The sequence below is a fragment of the Tamandua tetradactyla genome, chromosome 6 (assembly GCF_023851605.1).
Source record: "Tamandua tetradactyla isolate mTamTet1 chromosome 6, mTamTet1.pri, whole genome shotgun sequence".
NCBI classification, from domain to species: Eukaryota; Metazoa; Chordata; class Mammalia; order Pilosa; family Myrmecophagidae; genus Tamandua; species Tamandua tetradactyla.
In genome coordinates, this window is record NC_135332.1 from 80,665,295 (window position 1) to 80,687,267 (window position 21,973).

Here is a 21,973-nt window from a genome sequence, read left to right on the forward strand (position 1 = left end):
CTCACCTTTCTTTATAAAAAAAAATTATATTCCCTCAAATTCAAAACCTTAACCTTCAGTTTCTAAGAGTTTTGTGATTTTAGATGAAGGATTGTGTTCACAGGTTTGTTGGAGGCATCTATACTAAGCCAAAAGCAAGGAGAGAGCTGAGAGAACGGGAACAGAGGGCTCTGGGCAACAGTCCTGCTGGAGGATTGATCCACCTTGAGGAGACACCAGTTCTGAACTGGGCCCTGATTTCCTCAGGCAGAAAATGGAAGATCAGCACTGTTCCACCAGGTAATACTAGACCAACTCTAAACATTCTGTGAAAGAACAGATGTCCCTTAGTGTAGCTGAAACTTCTCTTGCATTAGTAACAAAATGGCCACTCTAATTTCTTTCCTGAATTTCCTGGTTTGCTCATTAGACTGTATCAAACATGTAAATTGACTTGAAGACATAAGGGGAAAAAAGATAAAATTTAGTATTTTCATCGATTTTCAAATTTTAGTCACCAATTTTTAATTCAAGGGCAGAATGAATTTTCTTTCTCCTATTTATCCCTGGTTTACATTTGAAGGTACAGTATTTTTAAAGTAATACTCCTACAAAGAACGAAGGAATGAAAATTACTTATATCTTCTTGCAACCTTGAAAACAAAGATTTAAAAATAGGCAAAGTATAAAGAGAGATAATTCTTTCTCCAGGGACTTGCAGAAATTGAACAAAGAGTATACTACATACTTTTTCTTTAAAATGAAATAATTGCATAGCACTACCTAGAGATTTAAGAAAACTTTTCTTTTTTTCTAAAAGAGGAATAGCTATAGAGAATGTATAATGAAAGTTAAAAAACAGCACAATGAACTGTAAAGGCCACTGTTTTTCAATTAAAGAAGCTTCTTTAAACTTAACTTTTGAATACATCATTGGAATCATTTGCTATTGCACTGGTATAATGAACTGAATATTTTAGCCTATTGTATGTCTCCTGTAAAGTTGCACAAAGCAGCCCGTATTTCAAAACACTTATCTCCAAGACAAAATGTTAAATTCTAACAATACTTGCAAAATTAACCCAATATCAGTTTTATAGGAAATTAATATGATACAGTTACCTACATACATTGCATTCTTTATATTTTCTTTTCTTTTTAAAATTTTGTTTAACTTGATGACTTTTGCAATAATCAACAAATACAATAAAATGTACTCAGTAAGCTTTGCATTAAGTGAACATTACTGCAAACAATGATGATGGAAATATTCTCTTAGAAATCCCCAGTGGCCATGTGCAATGGGCATATTATTGGCAAGAGTTGAGTGAAACGTAATAGTGTAGACTTCTTGAGAGCAGAAAGTATCCTAATCGCAGATTTATTCACTACAACAGCTCAATAGGGTGAAATATGTTTACTGGGTGCTAATAAATACTTGATGGATTGAACTAAAATTATGCTTAAGAAACTCATTCCCAGAACACAACTGACTCTCCTAGCACCCTGCTTTGGGATGGCAGGCAGGCAAGAGTGGGGGGTGCCCTTTATTATGAAAGGCAATTAACTATATCAAACATTAGCTTGAAAGGCAGATATTCTGAATCAAAAAAATCAAGGAAACAAAATTAATGTTAACATCAGACAGACATGCCACTTCCTAAGGATCTTAACAAATATTCATTTTAACTGCTACTAGTCACTTGAAAGAGTTGTTAATTTACCAGGCAAAGTAGCACAGCAGTGGTTGGAACTGTAGCAAGATTTAGCCAAGTTTTTAAGGATGGAATAGAAATGATTTGTGCTTTTAATGAGATCAGCTTCTCTGGTTTAAGTAACTATATCCCCAATGACTAATTAAATTTAATTTAATTAATTTATTTCATTTGAAATAAATTATTCAATTGATTCAATTGAATTGAAATGAATCTTAATTCATTGAGACCAAAGTCAAACTGAGGCACAGCCAATTTAGCTTACAAACTGAGATTCTTGTTATGTCTTTGAAAATGAAAAGTTCCCTACAAAATTATACTGGCGACTGTGGCCTGTTTATTAAAGTGAAAATGTATCCACAAGACTGAGCAAATTCCAGACCCATTGGCGTGCCATAACCCTATGAGCAAATGGATACATATCCTACCACTGAGGTAAACTGCCAAACCTCCCAGAAATAACTATTCTTCTTGCTCAGTGGGGACTGGAGGGAGGATGGTCAGCATCTTCTAAACAATATAACCATGGCCTTTCTAACTGATACAGGAAACATGGGGTATAAAGGAGTTAGTCTATGGACAATAATAGTTTATCATATCTATTCAAATACTCCAATTTTCCCATGAGTAATAGAACAAAGTGCCCAATGGCTTAACTGCATGGTATAATTCTATTCCTAGAAAGACCTTAAACAAAACTTTTCTAAGGTTTATAATGTGCCAATCATATAACAGGTCCTTTGGTAAAATCAGGACTGGAGAATTCACAGCTGAGACATTAGGAATAAAGAGATTTTGGGGAAAGTCCTCACATTGGCTCCCACTCTGCCCATCCTGGTGCACTATACTTCAGCTCATAACAAACATGGTACAGAGTAGCCAATGTTAAACAGCAAAGCCAATAAGCTAACCATAACACCAAAGCAGGCAGGCCTCTCAAAGGGGGGAAAGTCTCCAGAAATTTCAGATACTCCACCCTATGGCTTCTATTTGAGACCATGTGAAAGCTTAGGATATTTGAGAATCATTGGGTTACAAAAATGGATTGTTTATTGAGGATTTGTCTCAGCAGAAAGAAATTTACACAGAGTTTAAGGACTACCACGTGCCAGAAATCTAGACACTATGACTATTGCATAAGAGGATAAATTTACAGAGGAGAAAGGCTACATCAAAATCAACAAGTGGATCAATTAGGCTTCCCCTGGCAGTTGTAGGATAGGACCATTAAATTTTACTTAACAATGGTGAATACCTATATAGGCCTACTATTGGCTTGCCAATGTGTATTACAAAGGATTTGCCAAAGAAACAGAATCAACATGATATATATGTAAATATTATGGGATTTTTTACAGTAATTGACCCATGTAACTATGAGGATGGGCAAGTTCAAATTCAGTAGGGCATGCTTAAAGCTGGAAACTCCAATGAAGGTTTCTTATGAATTCCCCAAGAGAAACAGGTTGACTGAATTTTAAGTGGAAATTCTTCCTTCTTATTGCTGAAATCATCACTTCTCCTTCTAAAGCTTTCAACTGCTTGGGTGAGAATACTCTCTTTGTTGAAAGCAAACTCCTTAGATGATTTTAGATGGAATCAGCCATAGATGCAGTCAATTTGTTGATAATTTAAGTCCATGAAATTCACCACAGTTACAATCAGGTCAGTGTTTGCATAACCAACATATAGACACCATAGCATAGCCTAGTTGATGTGGAAACTTAGCCATCTCACTATACAAAACACCAACCTCTGTTAATGTCACTGCAGTTTTAACAAAAGCACTTTTGCACAAGTGCCACAAGTTGAACAATCAGACCAAGGCTTTAAATCATTGCAACGCAAATACAACAATGCATTTTCACAAAATAATATCACTTACAATTTTCTCATGTCTTTGTGTCCCACAGCTATCAAGATATTGATATAATGAGCTTTAAAACAAAGACTATCATGAAAACATGGGGATACTGGTACACTAAATGGGCAAAAATATTTCCACTAGTCTTTTCACATTCAGTTCTCAATCTTATTATATCATTACAGCATGAATAAATGAGACACCCATTCTCTACTGCTGTTCTCATCCACACCTGACACAACACAATTAAAAGTTTTCACAATAATGAGAGCCATGACATCTCCACCCAGAGCAAAAGAATATCATAACTGAAGCTTTCACTTTCCCCTTCTCTCCTAGAAAAAAAATTCAGAACTTAGCTATATCTCTCTCAATCCTGACAAGGACCTAACTTGGAACACTGATCCTGGGACCATCCTCACCCTGAAAATGTCATCATGTAGTGAACCCATGATCCAGAGAGGCCACCACCAGATTAACAGAAAGAGGCATCCTCAGCTGTTTTCCACCTTCTTTACCCCATTAAAGTCATTGTAGAATAAAACTGGACCTTCTCCTGATGTTCAAGAAGTGGAAATAATCATTCCAGGACTGGTCAACAACATTAGAGTGATAACCAGAAGAAAATTAGATCTCCCACTTCTGGCAACACAGGACCTCTGACTTTAACTTCTGCATTATTGCTGTGCCTCTTCATTACCTGAGAAATTCCTACAATTGTCATTAAATTATCAGGCATCAATATAATAGATTTCCAATTAGTCTGCATTTCCATTCCTTGTTCTGCTTCCCATTTTGCCCAATGCCCATATATTTTCTTACCAACACACAGTTGATATCATGCCTACACCAATGGTCCTTAAAATTCTTTGCATAATGTCTCCCTGATGAAAACCAAGGATTCTTTTCCCAGAAAAAAGCACATGTACACAAAGACATAATTTTTTTCTTATGATTTGAGAACTGTGGAGCACCTGCCCTGTACAAAGGCAATAAGCTGTTACTTGACTCTAATGAACAGATTACAGGCAGAAATGGGGCACAGTTTTGCCCATTTTTTTCAAAGAATGTAGAAATCTGTTTTTTAATGTGAAATATCCTGATTTTAAAAACTTTTCAAATAATTTAAAAAGGTAAACATTTTATGTGGATCAAATAAAACACATCTTTGAGAAAACACAGCTTAGGGGGTGGATAAAGAGCTTGAATTTTCACCTTTCAGGCTTCTAATACATTTCAGTTGCTGACTATGTTCCCTCTGAATTCTCAGGAGCATCAGCATAGACACAACAGAATATTACAACTACCCAGCTATCGAGCACATGGGCAGTTCCTTCAACCCATTCATTTTGATGTGGAGAACTAAAATCTAAAGAACTGAAATAGCTTTCCCAATGTCAGATGGAAAATTGGTGGCAAAGATGAAACAAAAATCCAAGTCTCCTAATTTTCAGCAACATGTCTCCTTCCTCTCCCTGTATCTTATGATTTTCTTCACTCTTTCTCCAATAAGTCCCCGGTCAGAAAATTCCAAACATTCAAATTCAAAACAAAATTTTCTCATTTCTGGGCCTGCCTTTCCTATGGGCACACTCTACATTGTTCTTCTTCTTTATTTATAAAACATTGTACATAATATTAAATTATATATTTTATAATGTATTATATTAAATTTATTATATATAAACAAGGTTAGTCTTTTAACAATATGAAGAGAAAGCATGAAATAAAGGATTCTGTATACATATAGGACAATACCTCCCTCATGTTCCCATTGCTATGAACAACATACTTCCCCTTCCAAAATTCTTGGCCTGAAACGCGGTTACTCCCTCCTGGGCGCTGTTTAAATTAAAAAGGAAGATTGCTATTCCTGACAGCTGTGTAAAACAACACCCAACATGTCAAAATTGATCCATTCTCTTACATACTCTGTCATTTTCAACTGGCAGTTTGAACTTGGCTTCTCAAATGTGAACCTGTTTGTAAAATATAAGTAGCTGATAGTTGTCCAAAATAGAGAGAGAAAAATAGCATTCTTACTCCAATTATAAATGATTCTGTTTCCCTAAATTCAAGATTTCCCCCTTATAATGCAAATCACTCTATGCACAACCACCTATCTGGACCAATCTAGGTTACTCCCTTTTGTCTTTTACAATATCTATGAAACTCCTACAGTCCAACTTGTTACCTTAAAAATAAGGTAAAATCTCAGATCCTTCAATGATAGGGTCTTGATAATTAGCCCTGGTCAGTATCTTTTTGAACTCCTAAAACCCTTGGCACAAACTTTAATCTAACACATGCCATATGATTTCAAAAGGACTCAGGACCTCATTCTTATAAGGAAAATTCTTTAAGTTCATACATACCTTCTACAAAGGTGCTCAGAGCATTTTAGTTGAATTACCAATGATAAACATAAAAGTGATACACTTTATGACCATGAACATATGAACATTTTCTTTTTTTTTGCAAGGCACCAGGAATCAAACCCAGGTTTCCAGCATGGCAAGAAAGAACTCTGCCTGTTGAGCTACCATGGCCTGCCCTGAACATAAGTTTTTAATCAGACAAACTAGATTTTAATTCCTTATTCTTCCAATATTAGCTGTGTGAATTTTGGAATGTTGCTTCAATTTCTTATCTGTGAAATACAGTAATACTTCTTATACTATAATGCTGTTGTAGAAATTAAATCCAATATTTCTGAAGTATATTAGTAGGAAATTTTGTTGTGAAATTCATGTATCAGGATGTTATTTACAAAATGTTTCTTGTTACTATAGACCTACCTGAGATAGAAAAATAGAGTGTCATACTTTCTTTATTTTTCTTCTTCATCCCAAGTTTCAGGAAGATGTTTAGGTCTTTATTCTGAGGTCTAGGTTATCCTTATCCCAAGAGGGTATTTTTAAAATTTATTTTAGAAGGCACAGAGTAAAGACCCTAACAGACATATAAGCCTATGGTGAAGGAATATAGACTTGAAAATAAAAGATGAAAGTATTGAGGGATTCTGGATTTCCTGGAACTTGGTAATGTGAATGGAGGAGACTTGAACTAAATCAAGGCCATGACTTAAGGCAGTTGAATGTTGGAAGGTATAAATGTGACAGTGACAATGAAGAAGAGACTGTGTCACCTTGGTCTCTTAGTGATGGCCCCTCTGGCAGACTTGTACTTTAGGAGTGTAACACCAAAGGAATAGCCTGGCCTTAAATGACCAGTTGGACCTAGACAAAGAGCAATTTCCAAAGTTGAAAAGCAAATATCCTTCAAATTTCCATGCATGGTACAAGGGAGAAGGATTTTCTATGGAAAGTATCTGGTATAGCCAACTTTGGAAGTGAAGCTATTGAGTTTGATTTATTGTGATTTGGGGACATTTTTAGACATGATGCTTTCTTTATGAAGGTGATCATAGAACAATCTAAATCTGCCTAGCAAAGTGCCTGGCAAGTAGCATGAGATCAATAAGCTGGAGTCTTTATACAATTTTTATCATTATCATGCTAGTCAACATAGTCCATTCTTTTTTAAATCTCCCAATTCTATGATACATGCATACTTTATTTCTGGAATTCTGGAATTATAAATATTCTAAATGGTCACCAATAACAGCTTCTTATTCAAGGTAGCAACTACTTTTACAGCTTCTCTGACAGATAGTTTTATACTGTCTGTTAGTGTTCAGTGACAGGAACTTCACACTTTTTAATAAATATTCTTTGTGATATTCCCAACCAATTGCTTTGTCTTTAAAGTTAGCATATTTTTCAGATTGGAAGAACATCAAATTCCCAGATAAAGATCATGTTCGTGACTATGACTTGTCCAGAAAGGATTATACACCTACAAAACAAGAAATAAAATATGTAGTAGTGATGCATATTTACTTACATATTAAATGACTTGTAAACTGAATCCAATATGTAAGATTATCTGTTCTTAATGTTAATATTCACTTATGCATGTGAATTTTTACATACAAATAATTTGAGATTCTCTCTAAATGTAAGTTTTACTGTAAGCATCAAGAAAGTCTAAAGAATTGTACAATAAAACAATATAGAATATCATTGTATTTTTTTGACAATACAACTAGTTTTTATTGCATGAGCATGGTATTTGAATAGTGCTTTTACAGCCATACACAGTTCAATTATATTAACTATTTGCTTTAAAAGAAAATATTAATACATGCAGAATATTTTGTCATGCAAGTTGTGGGAGTTGCATAATCATCACATAACCATTCTAGAAATCAAGACATGTACATTATTTACATAATAACTACATTTCTGTAAATAGAAATGTTTTTAAGAAAAAAATATCAAAATGTTTTTTAAGAGAAATCACAAGTTGTGGTTTCTTTTCTAACATAGACCTAACTTCTCAGCAAGCATGTCTATATTTGTACCTTGAAAAACAGGCATTGCTTTATACAGGGCATTAAATCCTACTGTGTCTAATAATAGCTTCTACTTTGGTTGAGTTTGACACCATGTTAAGCTGGCCATAAACATTGGTGACACTAAAGACATCATTGCTCATCTGTGATCCAGAGTCAGTCCATTCAGACCTCAGGAATCCTATCAGGGCCCAGCAAGAGAGGCTGGTAAGGTAGTGGTTATAGCACTCTGACTCTGGGTTCCTCTTTGTTCAGAGGATGAAGCTATTTCATGCTCTTTGCTGCTTGCTCTCTCCTGTTTCTGGAGGAAATTTTGTCTTTTGCCACAGCTGAACAAATAGTTCAAGCATAGACATGTGATGAACATGACCTGTCATGTTCAGGAGAGGAACCAGCCTCCCTGCAGTGAGGAGGGGACAATGCACTGCATCCAGCATTGTGGAGTAGATTTGGCCCAACTCAGAGGGCAGGTTTTCCAGCCAAGCCTACCTAAGATCACAAAGGGTATGAGGCTGCATGCCCAGCATGTTGAAACTGACACATCAAAACCTAGAATAAGATGATGGCAGGCTACATGGATCCTAAGCACCATATCTGCAGTGGTCCTAGAGAAACAGCCATCATGTGAAATTTCTTCACAGGTAGCCAGAGCTGAGAAACATTTTAATAGGTATTTCCTTCATGCTCATTTCTCTGAACACAACTTGGAGGCAAACCAAAAAAATTGGAGACCTATATCTCCATGGTCATTCCTGGAGTCACAGTCAGGAGAAAGAGAGAAAACTGTTTTTCTGAATGTGAAATACTGATGGAACAGGCAGTGCAGCATCCTGCCAGTGGCTTTTCTGAAGCTGGTACAGGGGAGTGGGGGTGAGGATGAACCTATTTCCATGCTCATGAAAGACCTGAGGTCAGAGCTTCATGTATAGCAGTCAGGTGGATTAAAAGTGCTAAGTAGTGCCTTCCTCAAAAAATAAGTTTTGGAATATGAGGTGTCATTACAGTGACAAAAAAGCTAAAAAGCTTGTGAATGAACAAAAAACATCAGTTTGATGAAAAAATACCATTGTATCTTACAGTTCATATTTGATGTAATTTTATACAAATTTTGGTAGTAATGAAGGATAAAGAGTAATAAAAGAGAGGGAAATCAAAAGTGTAAGAAAAGTATATAATTAAAAACTTCTAAATTAGCTCCTGAAAAGTTTCCTATGACTTGAACGAAATTCAATCTGAATTTGGCTCAAGAATTCATGGTAACATATTGGCATGTGGAGACAAAGTAACATGGAATAAAAAGGCTAACCTCCTAGAGATATCAGAAACAAAGCCTATCTACCCCATGGTCAAATTTTGAAATAACATTAGAAGAAGTATGTGTGAAGGACCATTAGTTAGGAACTTTTGGAGTCCTCCAGACCAAAGCCTTGGTCTCATCCACTGCTGTGTTCCCTGCTCCAAGAATAAGGTCCAATATATCTATTGAATGAATAATGAAAAGGATAGAGGAAAGAAAGTTGGATCAATGTTGGTATAGAATGAGAAGCAGAGGACATTCCTCAGTGTAACTGAGAGAAAAATCACAAAAGACTTTAGCTGGGTTTTTGAAAATGGAGATTTTGCATGCAGTTATTGAAGGAAATGGTATTAAAGAAACCAAATTTAGAATGAGAAAATTCATAAATATGGTAAAGAACAAAATTAAATTTAGTAAACTGCACAATTTTAAGTTCAGCTACAAAAGTACATCTGTAAGCCAAGATGTAGGGATTTTTATGTGGCAGTGGGTCCAGGTAGTAAGCAGTCATTTTGTTTTCATCTTCATTTTAATCCAACCAGTGTCCATTTATCTTATTCTTTCCAAAACTTTACAATCAATAGAAATTCTGTACAAATTAAGTGTCAGCTTCCTATTCTCTACCCCTATTCCATCCCCTGGAGTCCTACTCTATGAGCCTGGTTATTATATTTAGTTTATATCAAATAAATAAATATAAAGTTTATATCAAATAATATTTGTCCTTTTGTATCTGGTGTATTTCACCCAATTAATATCCTCAAGTTTCATCCATATTGTCACATGCATCAAGATTTCATTCAGTTTTATGGCTGAGTAATATTCCATTGTATATGAATACTGCATTTTAATCATATGATCATTTTTAATTCTTTATTATTTTGTCACTGGTGGTGCTGCTGCTCTTTGCTTTCTGGCAACAGAAAGTTAACTGTATCTCAGATTTTAAAGAAGCCAAACACATAATTTGGTTATTGTCAGATTTCAATGCATCTGGACATTGTTTACATATAGAAAGTAAACAATATGCCTCTGCTATGCATTGAATTTCCTTTTGTGTGGCATAATTTTATTCTTGGCCTGGTGGCTTAGTCTCTTTCTCTCCCTCCCTCGCCATTTTGCCACATCCGGTTTTTCTAAACCTCTGAATTACAAGCCTCACCGGTGACTAGTGATGATGCAGCCTTGTCTCTTTAACCCTATTGGTCTTCTCCTTATTCCTCCACCTGCCCAGCATTCACTGCTACAAGCACACTCAGGAACAACATCTCTATGGTGCCTGTGTGATTGGCTACCTTCCCCTGGAGTCCACGCCCTAACTCCGCCTCCCCTCAAACTGCATATAACCCAGGGCTCACCGAGCATCATGGTCTTTAGCTACTGGTGGCCCTGGCATAAGCGTCTACCAACAATAAAGCTACCTCGCTTCATGCCTTAATTGGCTCAGCCTCCAGTCCTTTAGACCCGCAGCGAGGTCTCCTGCGCGCGCCCCTTGGACCCAGACCCCCGGCTCGAGCCCCCTTTCTGCATGCGGCAGTGTTGTCTAGCAAGCAGTGAGAAGCTGAGGAGTAGAGGGTCCCCAATAGTTTAGCGGTTGGGCCAAACCGCACTTTTGACCATAACTCTTTTAAATTAATTCAGTTGAGCAAGTTTCCAAAACAGTACATTGGAAATGAAATTTAGCCTTCATCTCTCTGGGAAATTTTTGTATTACCATTACTAAATGCTGAAACTTCATAGGATACATTGGGGTCTTTCACTAAGTATGAATTTGGAGGCCCCATCTCTGATTTAACTTCAATCAGTAACATTTCTAGGCTTATTAACGGTTATTTTAAAATCATTAAAAATTCTGAGATGGCTTCTCACCAGGAGTTCCCTTATACCCACAAATTCTTGACCTCAGCCTTTAAACGTTCCTTATCCCTTCTCTCATACCCTCCTTGAAAAGATTCCAGTTATTCCTGAAGTTAATGTAAATCATTAGAGTCTTCTCTATCTGTGAACAACTTGAAATTTCTCAAAGAAGACTTTTTTTTCTTTTGAAAACATCAGGAAAATATGTCAGAAAATTATACAATATTTCTAAGAGAGCAAGTATTCAATGAAACGCATCAAGAACAATGGGAAATGGAACTTTTATACGCTGCTGGTGGAAATGTAAAATGGTGTAGCCACTTTGGAAAATAATCCAGTTATTGATCCAAAAGATTACACATAGAGTTACTATGTGACCAAGGAATTCTGCTTCTAAGTATATACCTAAGGGAAATGAAAACAAGCATGTCCACACAAAAACCTGTGTGATTCTCTCTCCAGCAAACACAACAAGCAAACTCACCACCCTCCCCCTGTCTATGTGGGACAAGACTCCCAAGGGTGTGGACCTTCCTGGCAATGTGGGACAGAAATCCTGGAATGAGCTGAGACTCAGCATCAACAGATTGAGAAAAACCCTAAAATGAGCTGAGACTCAGCACTGGGGGATTGAGAAAAACTTCTCAACCAAAAGGGGGAAGAGTGAAATGAGACAAAATAAAGGGTCAGTGGCTGAGAAATTCCAAATTGAGTCAAGAGGTTATCCTGGAAGTTATTCTTGCACATAAATAGATATCACCTTGTTAGTCAAGATGTAGTGGAGAGGCTGGAGGGAACTGCCTGAAAATGTGGAGCTGTGTTCCAGTAGCTATGTTTCTTGAAGATGACTGTATAATGATATAGCTTTCACAATGTGACTGTGTGACTGTGAAAACCTTGTGTCTGATGCTCCTTTTATCTACCTTATTAACAGATGAATAAAACATATAGAATAAAGATGAATAATAGGGGGAACAAATGTTAAAATAAATTCAGATTGAAATGCTGGTGATCAGTGAGGGGGAGGGGTGGGGGTATGGTATGTATGAATTTTTTTCTATTTTCTTTTTATTTCTTTTTCTGAATAGATGCAAATATTCTGAGAAATGATCATGATGATGAATATGCAACTATGTGATGATATTGAGAATTACTGATTATATATGTAGAATGGAATGATCGAAAGTTATGAATGTTTGTGTTTGGTGTTTTTTGGTATTTTTTTAAAAATTTAAAATTACAATCTTAAAAAAATCTGCATGATTATTCATAGGAGTGCTATTTATAACAACCAAAATGTATAAACAACCCACATGTCCATCAACTGATGAATATATAAATAAAACATGGTATATGCAGACAATGGATTATTACTCTACCATACAAAAGAGTGAAGTTCTGATACATGTTACAACATGGGTAAACAGGGTAAACATTAGCAAAGTGAAAGAAATCAGTCACAAAGTCATACAGTCCATACATATGTATGAGTCCATGATTCCATTAATCTGAAATTTTCAAACTAGGCAAATCCATATAGAAAAAGTTAGTATAGTGATTGCCTAGGGCTAGGCTGGGATAGGTTGGGGTGGAGGGCAGAAAGGGGAATAATTGCTAATAGGTATGAGGCTTCTTAGAACTCTTGTTCTAACATGAGTTTGTGGTGATGATTACACAAGCCTGTGAATATATTAAAAACCATTGAAGTTCACACTTAAAATATGCTAATTTCATGGTGTATAAGTTAAATCTCAGCAAAGTTGTTATATTTTTTTGAATAAGAATAATGTAGCATAACTTGGGATAACTAATACATACACACATATATAGTCTATAAACCAGTGATGGATCATTAGAATATTTATTGAGTTACTTATTCAATAAAAATTATTTAAGTCCCTAGAAAAGGAGAAATATATTGAAAGTAAAAAAAATGATAGAAACAATCAAAGGAACAATGCACTTCATATGAGAGTGAAGTAGATAAATCCAGCCAAGTCTAAACAATTAGAAAGGGTTATAATGTTTATGAGTACATGCTGTGGAGCCAGATAGACCTTGGGTCAAATCTTAGCTTATCAGTTGCTATCTGGATAACCCTGAACTAGGCACTTATCTTCCCTTAGCCAAGGACTGCTCTGGCTCAGTTAATTCCTCTCTACATAGCAAACACAGATTGTTTCAATCATTCTCTATTCTAGAATATTTGAGGCTTTTGTGATGTTTTTGACAAAGGTTTTAGTTTAAAAAATGGAAAAGATTTTTAGAAGTTCAAAAGTTTACCCTATTTCATGAAAATGTATGTTTTTAATCCCTCTAACTGCAGTAATAAATACACGCACACACATACATGTATGTATATACCATAAAATTTCCCATCTGAACAATCTCAGTCATGTTATTCAGTGGGATTCATTATATTCTTAGTGTGTGATCATCAATATCATCCTTTCAAATTTTCCATCACCCCAAAGAGAGTCCGCACCCTTTAAGCATTAACTCCCCATTCTCCTTTCCCTCAACAGCAGATTATTGGTAATCTACTCTCTCTATATATGAATTTGCATGTTCTAGCTCTTTCATATAAAAGAAATTTTAAAATAACTGCATTATTGTGACTCAGTTGTTGATGTTTGATATTTCTCACACATTTACTTAATGAAAAATACTATTTTTCATACAGTATACTTCATAAAATTGTTTCACTGCAAATAGCACTGTATTACTATATATTAAATACTAACACTGCATTATCACATAGTAAATGATAAATTAGAGCATATTGACTTTTTATCATTTTTATTATTATTAAGCAAATATATTAATTTATGCCAGAGAGAATGGTCAACCAGAGGTTCTTTATTAAACTCTCTGAATTGAGGGAGAACATCACTGTGAAAGGCACTCAGAATGAGTAATTTAGGAAAGAAGTTTAGAAAGTTCTCAAACCTTAGATAAAACAAGTTAAAGCAGAGTTTCAATGTAGGGAATTGTTTGGGACTGGTAAACAGTCACAACAACATTGGGGGCCATAATGAGATAAAGACCTGTAGACAAGATCCAAAGTTTTATTGGGCAAGTTCTAGTCCATCAACATCATCAAATACATCATATTTTATAAAATACAATGAAGGACTTTCAATAAAATGATTCAAAACTTTTTTTCCCACTGTGCAGCCAGCCCATTCTCTTTTTTCCACCCATGCTGAAATGTGCAGCCTATAATGTTCCACTGAGTCTGGGAAAGAAGTTTATTGTGCCCCACAGTTTTGATGTTTTCTACAGGAAGTTCTATTCTCCATCATATTTTTAAATATACAAGCCTATCCTGCATCAGCTCTGGATGGGCTGGCCAGGTATTTCCAAATGAGATCTTGATATATCTGTTTGTCAATGAGCAGCAGAGCTGTTTGACTAGGGTGTATATATGTGTGTATATATATACATATATATGTATAAATATAAAATTTTGTGTATAAATACTATATATATTTACACAATTTGGTTTGATTGATAAATAAACGTACCAACATGTGAATAATGGAAGTCCTAAAAGGAGAGAAGAGAGAAATGCCAGAAAGAATATTTGAATAATATGGCTGAAAACTTATGAAACTTAATAAAAGATACATATTTATACATACAAGAATCTTAGCTAAAATGCCAAGTAGGATAAATAAAAATAGAATCAAGCCAAGAAACATTGCAATCAAACTGTCAGATAACAAGATTCTGTGGAAGTCATGGCAATGTTTGGCACCTGACTCTCAGCCCTAACATATCCCCTTCTTTTTTTCCCCTGTGTTTGTTATTGTGCAAGTGTTTGTTATGTTTCCATTTGCACTTGTTTGCATGTTGATGTTAAGTATGTTTCATTTTGCCAAAGACTACAGACAGCCAAGGTAGATATTTATTCAAGACATGATGTTTGCTTATTGGCAAACATGTACCCATCCTAGAATGTGGAAATCTTAACATTTGGGAACTACATATGTCCCTAGTATCTGGCATAAAGAGAGACAGGCAGAGCTCTTGAGCAGTTGGCCTCCTTGGGGACCAGCCAAGGTGAGATAATTCCTCCTGCTCTTTTGGACCCTTTGTGCTGTACAGGCAATAAAATACTCACTTGCTGAAAATCTCTATAGTGTCTGAGATTGTGTTCCCACAATGTGCCATATAGCAACGTGCTCTTGAAAGAAAAGAGAGAATCTTGAAAGCCAAAAAAGTGATGCAAATCATAATAAACAATGTATCTTGAATAAGACAATTAGGTGAGAATATCACATCTGAAAACATGAGATCAGAAAAGTAGTGAGAGGACATATACAAAACATTGAAAGAAAAAAATAAATGTCAACCAAGAATTCTATATCTATCAATACTGTCCTTCAAAAATGAGGGCAAAATTAAGACATTTCCAGATAAACAAAAGCAGATGGATTCATTGTAGTGGACCTGCCATAGTAGCAATGCTGAAGGAATCATTCAGGCTGAAAGTAAAGAACCCAAGATAATAGCTCAAGTTATATGAAGAAACAAACAAATGAAAAACTGGTAAAAATAATCACATAGACCAATATAAAGTCACCATTACTATTTTGTTTTCATCCTGATCCCTGTTGTGGAGTTAGCCATTTCTTTTAAACCCTGTTCAGTATTTTGTATATGGGGAAAACATGTCTTTTTAGGGTCCAGAAATGGAATGTGTTGATTTGAACGGATTATGTTTTGATCCTGATCCATTTTTTAGAGTCAGCCATTTCTTTTAAACCCTATTCAGTCCTATGTTGGAAGCTTGATTGGATTACCTCCAGGGAGCTGTGGCTGGACCAACTGTGGATAATAACCTTTGAGGGAGATATGACTCCACTTATTCCAGGTAGGTTTGATTATTTGGTTGGAATCCTTTAAAAGAGGAGGCATTCTGGGAAAAGCTTTAGAGCTGCAAGTTAGCCATGACAGTGCCACAGCAGAGGAACGAGAACCTTGAGAGCCCACACAGCCACAGAACTTTGGAGATGAAGAAGGAAAACACCCATGGGGTAGTTTCATGAAATAAGAAGCCTGGAGAGAAAGCTAGCAGATTTTGCCATGTTTGCAAAGAACAGAGAAACCTCGACCATCATCAGCTTTCTGAAACCAAGATATCTTTCCCTGCATACCTAAGATTGGGCATTTCTATAGACCTGCTTTAATTTGGACATTTTCAGTTTTAGAACTGTAAACTAGCAACTTCACAAATTCTCCTTTTTAAAAGCCATTCTATTTCAGATCTATCACATTCCTACAGCTAGCAAAGTAGAACACCCTGGAAATGGTAAAATCTATAGAAATATAGAAGCATAAAGATGAAATTAAAAATGAATAATAAATCTAACTTTTAAAGTCACAATATCAGCAGTTTCTTGTGGTTTAACCTACGTGTTTCTGATTCTCACTCCCCACGTCCACCAAAACTGAATAGTGGATAGATTCCTTCCACAGTGCCTGGAAGTGTCTTATGAAGAGAACATAAGTAATAAAATATACTTAAAATGTTATAAATAAAACAATTTTATTTTATGGCTCAGAAAGAAATTCTAGTTCTTACACTGCCTTCAGTCATCATCAACACCAACTTATTTACCTAGTGTTCTCTTCACCTGTTGAGGATACAGGGATTTGAGTTTACTCTCCATTCACTTATTTTGTTTTGAAGATATTTCCGACCGTGCTTTATTCTGTACTGTATCTTCAGTGCTTGAACTAGATTAGGTGCTTGATATAAATATGTCTTGATGGAATAAATGAATATCATTGTTTACTACTTTTATCTCACACAGAGAAATAAGGAATAGAACTCGAATTTACTATGTTTGGGGTCAACAAATAAAGAGAAATTTAATGTGCTACTTCTGTACTTTTTTCATTAAATGGTTAATATAAATTCTTCCTTTGCCTCATCTGGACCTTATATTATTCTTCATTATCATTACTTATATACATATATGGGTCTTCATTTTATTTGTTTTTACACAAGCACATTATACTGAGCCATCAGTAGACTTGGGTTAGCAGTGATGCAGGGCACAAACACAGACATTTTACAGATATCATTATGCCATGGCAGTTTGGGAGCTCAGCAGAATCTGCATTCATGTTTGCAGGTATCTTTCTTTTCTCATGAATATATGAGTTTGAATGGAAATAAAGTATGAAAAAAAGGAGGCTATAGTAGTATCTGTAGCCACTTATTCTAGTTAATTTTGGAGTAGTACTCTTAGACCGACATGGGTTAGTATTATCAGAAGAAAAAGAAGACTACCCCTTAAAAAGATTGTTTATCATATAACAGGTAATTAGTAAGTATTGGAGGAATGAATGGAAGAGGGTCAGAATACCATTAGAATTTCTTATTCTTTTTATCCCCAAGTGCTTGTTAAAATCTAAAACAGAAAATTGCTTAACATGTAAATTAGTTTCTCAAAGGCCTGGAGTCTTTTGACTCAGGAGCAAGGCATTGGTAATACTTGCCCTTTGCAGGCAACACTTTCCTGCAGATGAAGATTCTGTATCAACTGCATCTTTGTTTCCCACCAATATGATGATATTAAAATACACCACCTATCTATTTCACATGAGTGAGCCTGGATGAATGAATGGATGGTTATAAGCACCCCTAGTAACCATTTGCCCTCAGTTAAGGGTGTATGTCAACAAATTCTCCCTTTCAGGTCTGCCCCAGAGTTTTCCATGAAGTTTTAGATGCTGAGGGTGAACTAGATACTGTTCTCTTTCTGCTATTAAAGGTATACATTTTACTCTCAGTTTCTTCATCTGTTAAATGAAGGGAGCTGAATCATGGTCTGAAATTGGTGATCCATAGATCTGTTTTACTTGTCTTTTGTGGGGTTTTTGTTTTGCTCTGTTTTCTGTCTAATTTTGAATGCTTTGGGAGGGTATGCCTTCTGGTGGTAGAATTCTAGACTTGCCCTCATTGATTTACATTCTGTCCTTGGGTCTGGAAAGTTAGACCCTTGATGCTAGATGTTCTCTAAGGTTTCTTCATGTATAGCTGTCTCTGCTCTGCTAACTCAACACAAATTTCCCATTGAAGAACAATGACCATGCAACATAAGGGATAAAATTAAGCACATAGTTCAGGCTAGAAAATCAAATTCCCTTTTTCATCTGTAATACACATCAGTAAGTCATATTTGTTACAGGATTTCTTCAATCTTTGGCTCACCTAACTTTTAAAATTTGTGTGTGTATCTTTTATTTTCCATTAATTTGATTAACTTAACTTGACATTTCTAAAACACAACTAATCTTAAAAAACCAAATCACTATCTATAAGATTAAACACAATTACTTTGTAAAAAGGGAATCTTCTTTCTCTTCAAAGCACTTTAAGTGAATAAACTACCCAACTGACTGGTGCATTTGTGCTTATTTTGAAATAATTTTAGACATATAAAAGTTGCAAAAGTAGTACAGAGAGTTCCCACATATCTTTCACTGAGTTTTCTGTAATGTTGACATCTTGCAATACCCTGGTACAATTATCAAAAATTAATAAATCAACATTTAACTTATCCATTTTAACATGTTTTCTTATTTCTGGCTGTTCTATGTGGATTAAGTCTCATTTTAACCACTTTTTTTCAAAGAAATATTAGAGGAATTTTAAGAAAAAACATGGTAAAGGAATTGGAGAAATAATTTTTCATCTTGCATTGCCACTTAGTAATGAGACTGACAGTTCTCTAAATTGTTTAATCTGTGTTTGAGCACAGACAGAAGGCTAACTATGATTCTTCAAAAGGAATAAAAACTCCTCATCAGTGCAAGGAAGTTCTAACTTCCTTTTGTGGAAGGATTCAAAGCAGTTTATTTAGTGCTTTTTTCAAAATAATAAACAACACAAAGTTATAATTAACTTTAGTCATGCTAAACTCTTCTATTGTTATTGCTTTATAAGTTCCTTTTTTTTTTAACTATTATTAATGTAGTAAGTGGAATGGAATCTTTACAAAGATGCAACCTAAAGTGAATAGTAGGAAAAAAAATCTGTGACATTTAAACAGTTTTTTTTGCCATAATGGTTCAAATGAATTTCTGTTTTATATTTAGTGAAATTGATACCATTTTAAGAAGGTTTTGAATAGCTAAGACAACTGCGGAATACAAAAGTTTTCTGGTAGAAAACTTTCTATATCACAAATAGCATATTATTTAGTTAGCAAGTTCAGATTATACAGCTTAGATTAATTACAGTCAATTAGGTAATTTTTACCATACCATGGATTTCTTTCTTTGTCACAATGTGATTACACTGCAATTACCAAGAGATTACAAGCAAAAGAGGTGTGTTCCTCTATGGACTTCTTTAGCAGTAATCCAAATTTCAAATGACAATAGGAAGATAGGAATTGCTTTTTAAAGATTTTTTTTAATGGATTGAACAAGTCAACAATGAGAACTGTGATTTTGCCTGTACTTGATTAAGGCCAGAAACAAAAACGCATTTGGCTATCCCATGAGGTTTACAAAGATCTTTGCTCTTCCATCTAAAATAGGTATTTATGCCCCATGACTGACCTCTCCTTACAGAACTGTATCTCACACAAGCTCCTGGGGGGCAGTGGAATTCACAGGTGTTTTTTAAACACTGTTTTAAACTTGAGTCTTTGTGGTCTGAAATGGAGTGGTGGAAATAAACACATCATCATCATCATTCTACAGTTTCCACTTGACACCCCAGACCCTTTTCCCCTCCAAATCCCAATGAGTTACAGTAGATAGAAATAGTATCTGAAAAGCCACAGTTTACAGTCCATTTTGGCACTGAATGGTCTTAATATGCTTAATATGCTGAAGACACACCAAATAAGTTCAGTGCACCTATTCAGATGTATCTTATAATTTTGGATACACAAAAACCATGTTTGATACTTTAAGATTTCATACTCTTAAGAGTATGTGATTGTTGTACATGTTCTGCTTCTAAGAAATCAGAATAATAATACACTTTTCAAGCTTCAGCAATGCATAACTTGTACTAGAGAACCTCAACATTAAATCAGTAACATGATGTCTATATATCATATTGCGAATGCCATCAATTATGTGCTATGGGCAAATCATCACACTAAGTGCATCTATGTAGCTAGGTAGATGCCAGGAAAATTGGCAGCATTTAACCCTACAACATGTGAAGAACTTTTAACAACTGTCAACCTTAAGGCCACGACTAATTCATCACCACACTCATACCATTCTCCCCAAATTACAAAGTACCAGCACTTGTAACTGATGATTAAGGAACACTGAATAAACAGTAGAACTACAGAAAAATGTATATGCAAAGTTAGTTTAGTTCTAGCTTTCATGTTAAAAAGAAAAATATTCTGACATACTTTTTAAGAACTGGAAAGTGATTAAAAATAGCATACAATAGGAATGCTTGCTTTTATCACAGTGTTCTACAACAGTTTACAGTACTACAGTCAGATACTTTCTTCTCATAAGCTATGTATTTTTGGACTAAATGCTTACTATTTAACTTGTCCCTGAGTGGGTTTTAGTGAAATGTCACCCATTTTCGGAAGCTAGAGCTTATTCTGCCAATATCCTAGCAATAGCAGGTGCATTATAATACAAATCTGGAAAGCAAAGGAGGAGCTCAACTCTTCCACACAGACCATTTCTCAAAGAATACAGCATGATTACTAAATTTCTGCACATAGCTTAAAAGTTGGGGAAAAGTACACACCTGACAGTGGCTTCCTATCAATGAGTACCTGATAAATACCATGTAACATGCATTAAGAAGGGTTTGGTGATATTCTCACATCTATTATCAGGGGACTTCATGACAGATAAATGGGTGTGAGCCAAGATTCGCTGACTTAAGGTATACATTCCTGAACATGCTGTTAGCCTGAGTGTGGGAACTCCAGAGAATAGTTTATTACCACCCGGAGAAGATTCAGCACCCACCTCCCTCACTATCAACTACTCTGCTTAAACTCGCTCACTGCCTCACCCTGACCCTGCGGATCCATTCACTTTCCATAGCCCAGAGAGGCTGCTGAAAAGCTGTCAAAGTAAATCTGTGCTCACTTTTTGGATGGTTTAATTTCCATGGAGCATAAAACACCTCAGGATGGTTAATAAGTTTAGCCAGGCCTGCCGTTCCCCCTAATATATTTTAATTATGCATCTGTTTGAATTGTAGTCAGATTAAGTCACTGGAAAAGGCACAAATTTGAGTTTACCCCTGATGACTATTGGAGCTTTTCATCACTTTCTAAATACTGACAACGTTTAAAAAATAGAGACACCAGCACAACTGTGACATTTTCCAGAAATCGATGCAGTTTTTTTGACAACACAGTTAAGGTCTCATTAGCCACCCAAACTAACCCAAATACAGAAGACAACTTCAGTCTCTAGAGGCATCCTTCTTCCCCAATTAGCAAAAAGGAATCGCTAACGTTTACTGTAAAACTCCCAAACAGAACTGAAAGGCAAGCTGAAGCTTTTACAAAGTGCTACCCCATTGATTGGTGGGGAGCGGAGGCATGGAGGGGAGGGGGGGGCGGTGGCGGAGAAACCATCAACAGCAGCATCCTGGCTCAAAGGAAAGTACTGTACAAGCCAAAAGGGAAGCTGAAGCAGTGTACGATCTCGAGGTCTACTATTTTTCCAACTGTCAAACGTGTGTTTTCTCCGCGGGAAATTAAAAGGGTCCTATCAACAAAAGGAAACGTTACAGGGAATATCTATTAGGAAGCAGGGAGAGGCTTCCTTCAGCCCAGACGTAAAACCTCTTAATGTGCTTTTGTTGCAGCAAGCAA

General features: G+C 35.6%; 1 long non-coding RNA gene across 1 annotated transcript in view; it reads right to left on the reverse strand.

The window, feature by feature from the left end:
* Positions 1-21,973, reverse strand: part of LOC143686165 (uncharacterized) — an 80,964-nt gene that overhangs the window by 58,400 nt on the left and 591 nt on the right. The window lies entirely within an intron of this gene.